The sequence below is a fragment of the Thunnus maccoyii genome, chromosome 16 (assembly GCF_910596095.1).
Source record: "Thunnus maccoyii chromosome 16, fThuMac1.1, whole genome shotgun sequence".
In the NCBI taxonomy this organism is placed as follows: domain Eukaryota; kingdom Metazoa; phylum Chordata; class Actinopteri; order Scombriformes; family Scombridae; genus Thunnus; species Thunnus maccoyii.
Genome location: NC_056548.1, coordinates 9,832,779 through 9,839,747, shown reverse-complemented (window position 1 = coordinate 9,839,747; position 6,969 = coordinate 9,832,779).

The following is a 6,969-nucleotide window of genomic DNA, read 5'->3' as shown; positions in this document are numbered from 1 at the left end:
TAGGATCTACAGAGACTGACTAAATGCATCCCAGCCCCTAAAGACTTCATTATTTATCAGGGTTTACCGCTGAAATGGTTGAAGAACCCCTGTTTAATAACCCTCTTGAAGAACTTCACCAATTATAAAAAGAGAGAGAAAGTGATGGTTTCATATTCCCATGGCGTAATGGTTGTTAAAATTTTCAGCTTGGGATCCACAGTAAATTAAATTTAGTCTCAGTGGCTTATTAAACCGTGTTAGAATTCCTGTCATTTGTCGACCCACCAGACACAGACTTTGTAGTGAGCTCTTTTGGATCCCAAACGCCAGTCAGCCGTCTACCGCCACAGATGGGGGCTACGACTGACATTTCTAGGAGGTTTGTTTCAATGAGTCACTGGCTATATTTTCAAAGCTTGTTTCTTCCTGGGGGTCTGGAACAGGAAAGTACTTTTTTTAAATCTACATTTCATAAGTTTTTATGAGACCAAACAAAAGACAGCCTTCAAATTATGGCAACTATCTGCCGAAGTAGCTTATAAAAAAACACAACATACACAATCAGGATTTGCCAACTTTTTAATGGCAGGAATAGTTAATTTCCCTCTAAAGGATATACACTTGGAGTTGAGGATATGTGCCAGCTTGTTCTCTCTTTAACCTACAGGCTTAAAAGGGTGATAAATGTCTTACCAGGCTACAACAACCCAGCTGGGAGCCTGACATTTTTATAGGGTTATCTTCGCCTCACAAAGTAACTGCTGCTTTTCAGGAGCTTGATTTTCAACTACACTGATTATTTAGATATTTTTGTCATGGACTATTTTTATATTTTCACCTGAACTGTGGGTCTGCATAGCAAGTTGTTAAAAAACAGTCATTCCAGGGTCCCTGTGAAGCTGACAGAATGCCGTGCTGACATGTTCACAATGACGATGCTGACATGCTGATGTAAACAGGTGTAATGTATACCCTGTTCACCATCTTTGTTCTGCGTGTTAGCATGCTAACATTTGCCAATTATTAACACTAAAAACAATGTATAGCTATAGCTGATGGGAATGAAACGTTGACATGATGATAGCTTAATGAAAAGTTAAGGGACCACCAAAGTGATTACAGTTCATTCTGAGAGGAACATTAATGTCTGTACCAAATATCATGGCAATTGATGCAGAGACATTTCACTCCAAACCAAAAATGTGAACCTCATTGCAAAAGTCAGGGGATTTCTAAGTCATTATACATCATCTAGAGAAGATGAATATCTGCAAAATTTTGTGTCTATCCAGATGGTGAGGTGGTGATATCTCCAGGATAAGTGAAAACTTTGACCTGCTGGTGGTGCTAGATGAAATCTCAGGGGTTCACCAAAGCCAGTAGGATTCATCCTCTGGGGACCATGAATGTCTGCAGAAAAATTCAATTTCCATCTGATAGTTGAGAGATCTCAGTCTTGACCAAAGTGGTGGTCTAAGTGCCTAGAGAAGAACTTATGAAACCCAATCATGGTAGTGTAAGGCAATTAAAATACAGTATACATGGCAACTGATCTGAAAATGACACTGTTTCTAAAAATTCCTGGAAAGTTGACTTTGCAAAGATGCAAGGCTTTCATGTGACAGTTTAAAGATTCACACTAAGCAGAGAATGTATGCAAGTTTTTCAGTCCTCCTCTCTCTGCTTGGCTGCCTTCTCATATTTTCCTTGGAGAACTGAGGAGATAAAGATGGGGATGGGAATGACTGTACCCCTTACCCCACATGCATGGGTGCAAGCAGAAACACATAAATACTCTTGTACATTCCCATGACCATACACAGCAACACACTCACTAAAACTCAGATCTAGAGATTTATGCATTATGACAAACATCCGTCTGTGCACATACACAAACACGAATACACACTCTCACCTACTTTTGCCCTCGTGCTATTTGTCTACATGTGGAGATGGAGGAGGGGGAACAGTGCAGTGTATTTGAGCATGAGTGGGCTGATGTGGTTGCGGCCTTACATGCATGAGTAAGACTGTACAGTACATGGCTTCAAAACCCTACAGGCCTAGCAATGGGTGGTAATACACTGACACAGTTATCAGACCAGACTAATTGGGTCTGGGACTTTGTGTGTACATGTGTGTAGGAGGACCTTTGTATAAACATGCTTTAAAAGTGTGTGTGACCCTTTCATATATACACAATACTCTGTCTGTTTTCCTTCACTGCCCTCTGACCTCTTTATGTCTCTTATGTGGATGTGGATGTGGATTATGTCCCTCCACGCATCTGTAAGGACCGCATATCATATGAACACCCATGTCCTTCTGCATGTTTCTTACCTCTACTCCCGTGCATCTTCTGAAATTCATAAATATCTCCTCTGCTGGCAAAAAATTGTCAGATGTGTCAGAGTTTTATGGAAGCTCCTGGCAGAGGATCACGTACTCTTACAACCGTCTGACCCAGTTTCAGTCCTCGCATCCCCACAGTTAAGATACTGAGGGATATTATGCACGTCAGCACACACACAAAAACATACACACAAACATTTAGCTAGCTCTGCGACTTTGCATATTACAACACCGTCGTCCATGTCACAATCAAATAGCATACTTTGCCCAAATCTGCAAATACACACATATACTTTAGCTTGCATAAATGTTTCACCAAATCTACAAATAATCCAGTATTAAATTAAAAAAAAGACAGCCCCATTGTTAATCCAGTCTAAATCAGTCGGTCTGGGAGCATCATTTTAATGAGTAAATTAGAGCACTGCAGCACCACACTCATCTGTACTCATGCCTGTGTTCCATCTTATTTCATATCAGCTACAAGCAGGGGACCAGAGACAAAGACTCTATCTGATTTGGTCTAAATGTAACTGACTATTTTGGCGTGTTTTCTAACCTGGTAGTCATACGCTGTCTTGTCATTGTGTCATACGTGTGATGATCAGAGGTTGAAGTAACATAAATGGATGAAGCATGCAAGGAGGGAAGGAAAGAAGGGACAAAAACCAACAACAGAATGAGAGAGGAAAGGAATAAATGAAAAGAATAAAAGAGGAATATAGAAAGGGATGAAGGGACAGGGAGGCAGGACAGAGAGAAGGTAGAAAGGATGAAAGATAGATAGAATACACAGAAGAAACAGATAGACAAATGAAGTGTGATGAAAGGAGGGATAAAAGTAATGAAGAGAGGAAACTTAAAGAGGGATAATAGAAGGAATCAGAGAAATGGGAGGCAAAAAAAGAGGCAAAGGAGGAAGGAAGGAACAGATAATCAAATGTATGGTATAAGTAGATAAAAGCATAGAGGTAAAGGAATTAAAGAGGTGTTGAAATAGGAATGAGGTGGTTGGTTTCACAATCCTGTATTGGGACAGACCATTGTTGTTAGTCCTCCTTTTTTCAAGCATTAATGCCAGTTGCCAGAGGACCTGGTTGTGCCTTCAGGTGTTGCATCCTTGGGTGAGGCTGGTCTTGCAGCCAATAAATATGTACTGTAGAGTTGCTGGTGTTTGGCAAAGGGGACATGATGGGTCTTCCCAAAGCCACTGGTTCAGGTTCTTGGAACTGGGAAGAACATTGTAGATGGCTCTGACAATTAAGCTAAGTCTGCCTCCTTTCATTTACCAAAGATCCTTCCAGGCAAGCTTCCGGCATTCAAGGTTTTCCCATCTTGTCCATTGGCCCTGTTTTGCCTGTGAGACTGCTTCTGCACATCATGTTGCCTCCTCCTGCCGCTGTATATCTTTTACCACCAGCCCTCTCATCTGGGCAGGTGTTGCTCTGTGCCATGTGGGTCTACTTGTGCCTAGCCCAAAGCCAGCTCTTCCATGCTGCACTTGGCCAATAATATCTCAACGCCTGAGAGCAGATTGCTCCTGCTGCGCCACCTCAGATGGGTTCCATTTTCTGCCTGCTGCCACTCTGGGCGCTGCTGCCTGTATTGTGGTGTCCTGAGTTTCTGTCAGGGTCATGGACAGCTTTGCCTTGGAGCATTTTTATTCTTCAATAAGGCTAGTGAAAGCAGCTCCAGAGCTCCGTTCCCATACAAGCTGATATTGCTGAGGCATTGTGGGAGTCCGAGCTATTTCTTGAAGTAAGTATGACTGTTCTTTCCAGCTTCTCGACTTTGGTGATGGGAACCTCATACATCATCAGAGGCCACATCAGACAGGGGAGCAATCCAAACTGCAGCCACCAAAGTTTCAACTTACCTGGAAGTATGGTCTTAATTATATTAGCAAGGCCTTTGATGGTTTCTTCCTTCAGTTGCTTACTCTGGTCTGAGTCCTTAAGGCTTGTATTGTACCACCACCCTAAGCTCTTGACTGGCATCTCTGATACCGTTGGTATGCATGTTCCATTGTAATCGGCAATCATTCCCTCAGTGAGGGTAGGAGGTAAACGCTTCACTGAGGTCATCAGCTGGGCACCTTCTTTCCTTGGTGTTTTGTTGATAGGTCCACACAGCAACAGAACTTCAAGAAGATCAGTCAAGTCCGGGTTTCTTATGTCAGTGATTCAGTCCTGTTTATGCAGACTGCAAATCCTGACCAGCAGCAACAGAACTTCAGGAGGCTCCGTCGAGTCCAATCTTTTGTCTAGGATTCAGCCCTGTTTATGCAGACTGTAAAACATCAACAGAACTTCAGGAGGATCAGTCAAGTCCAAGTTTCTTCTGTCAATGATTCAGTCCTGTTTATGTAAACTATAAATCAATTAAAGAGGGATCAAGGAGGGGATGAAAGGAAGGAACAAATAAATGAAGGAACATATAAGACAAGGAGGGATACAATACAGGTGAGAAACTTTAAAAAGGATGAATGAATGAAAAATTGAAACTGGGAGGCAAAAAAGAAGGGAATAATGACATGAGGAAAAGACACAAAGAAAGAAAGAAAAAAAGGAAAAAAAAAGAATGGGAGAGAGAAAAGGTCCTTGTCAAGTTTCAAGTGACGTTATGGGTGAAAGAGCAAAATAAAAGAGCTGTCACTCCACTGTGACTCCCAGTTGAGACTGTGAATGGATCACTGGCTTCACCACGATACTCGCTGACCTGCATAACAGCCACCGATTAACACATTGTCACATCTGATGCCAACTTGATCCAGCATCAGGGGTGGAGGGGTGGGGGGGGGGATTCACAGTGATGGTATGTATGAGAGACGGACAGAAAGACAGACTGATATTGAAAAAAATGAGCTCCATCGCCATGAGCCAAATATAAGAGCGTGTGTGTGTGTGTGTGAGTGGGTGGATGCAGTGACGGGACAGTGACAGTAGGTGTGTAACTAATGATGCTGCCTTATAATGAGGCCGACACATCCAGTTCACACTTGCACATTTCCATTGCATGACCCTAATTATTCCCCTGTGAATTTTACAACACAGACGTGGCAAAAGACTGATGTGCATTTTGTGTGCATATTCAAAGGGACGGCAAAGATTAAGAGAAGAGTATTAAAAAGGATTCAGACGGAGATTCAAACGCTCATCCTCTATTATTCATGTCTTTTTATAGTGGAGGTATTCTGCCGCCACGGAGAGAAGTACAAAGAGAAGTAGTGGGAAGAATGACAAATGGAAAGATGAGGAGAAGAGGCAAATTAGACAGAGACGCGGTAAACGGGGTTAGAGAGAAACATTATCTTTTGATGTACTCGCTCATTACAAACCAGAGCAACAACAACAAAAAAAAGTACAGACTCCAGCTCCCACACACACCCACCCACAGTCAGGCACAACTGCATAAAACTGAGGGGAATACAAAACAATCCACAGTGCCATTGGCACCACAGAGGCACAATTGTCATTTAAAAACAAACAGTGAGAGATAGACATGGAGGCAGGTAGACAGAGAAAGCAAAGAGAGAAAGACTAAGGAGAAGTGTAACATTTTGGCATTTTTCTGGCCCAGTATACTGAGGGTATTCCAGGGTGGAGGGAAATCTTTCTACTCCCTGTCCCCCAAGCCTCAATCTGCCTTTCAGCTCCCTCCCGCAATACTCCGGTCTCTCCCTCACTCTCTCGCTCTCTTATCCATTCACTTTCTCATCATCCCACCCCTGCTGTGGATTTATGCCTGCCTCCTCCAAATTTCTCTCAGTTATTTTCATTTTGGGTAATTTCTATTCCGGCGATGTTTATTCATGACATAGGTTCTGAGGGAGAGATAAGAAGCCAAGTGCTGAGCTGGCCCCAAGGGCTGTGAGGGCTCCAAGTCAGTTTGTACACATACAAACACACACACGACTCACACAAACACATAAAAAAAAAGTACCTACTGTGTATACCCACAGGAACATGCACGAGCACAGGTTTGCATACACTTTCATTCAGAGGCAAACACACAACCTGACTTGTTCACCCTGCCGAAAACACACACATATTTCGGTTTCTCATCACGTCGGCCTACAAACTGGGGTGTTTTGTCTGCCATTATTGTTATCAGATCGAGACTGAGCCGGCTGCCTCCCTTTGCCGTTTCTGTTTGTCAAAGAGGAAATCATTTTTTAAGAGATGTCAGTACCAAAACATGCCTGACCCTCATCTGTCAGCAGTGTTTATCATGATGTCATGACAGATACTCACACAGTCACACAAGGCAAGGGAGGCTGTGTTTCATTTTGAAAGTCCCCCCACCCTCCTATGTGGAGTTGTGCTTGTATGTTGCCTGCTTGGTGTGTGTGTGTGTGTAGAAATGCAGACAGATTTGAAGTTAAAATGGCTAGAGGGAGAGAGAGAGAGAGGGAGATTAGAGACGTGATGTGCAGAAAGCGAGCAAGACACACAGAGAAAATGAGGGGTTTGTCTCTCAGAGTGGGTTAAAATCCTGCTTATTCTCTCTCACCAGTTACCAAATCTTCTCAGCCACTTTCCTGTTCCTACACCTTTCTCTAAGCCCCCACCGCCCCTTGACAATACACACCAACCTGATCCCCCGCTGCGACTTTCTTCCTCACCTTTCAAACTC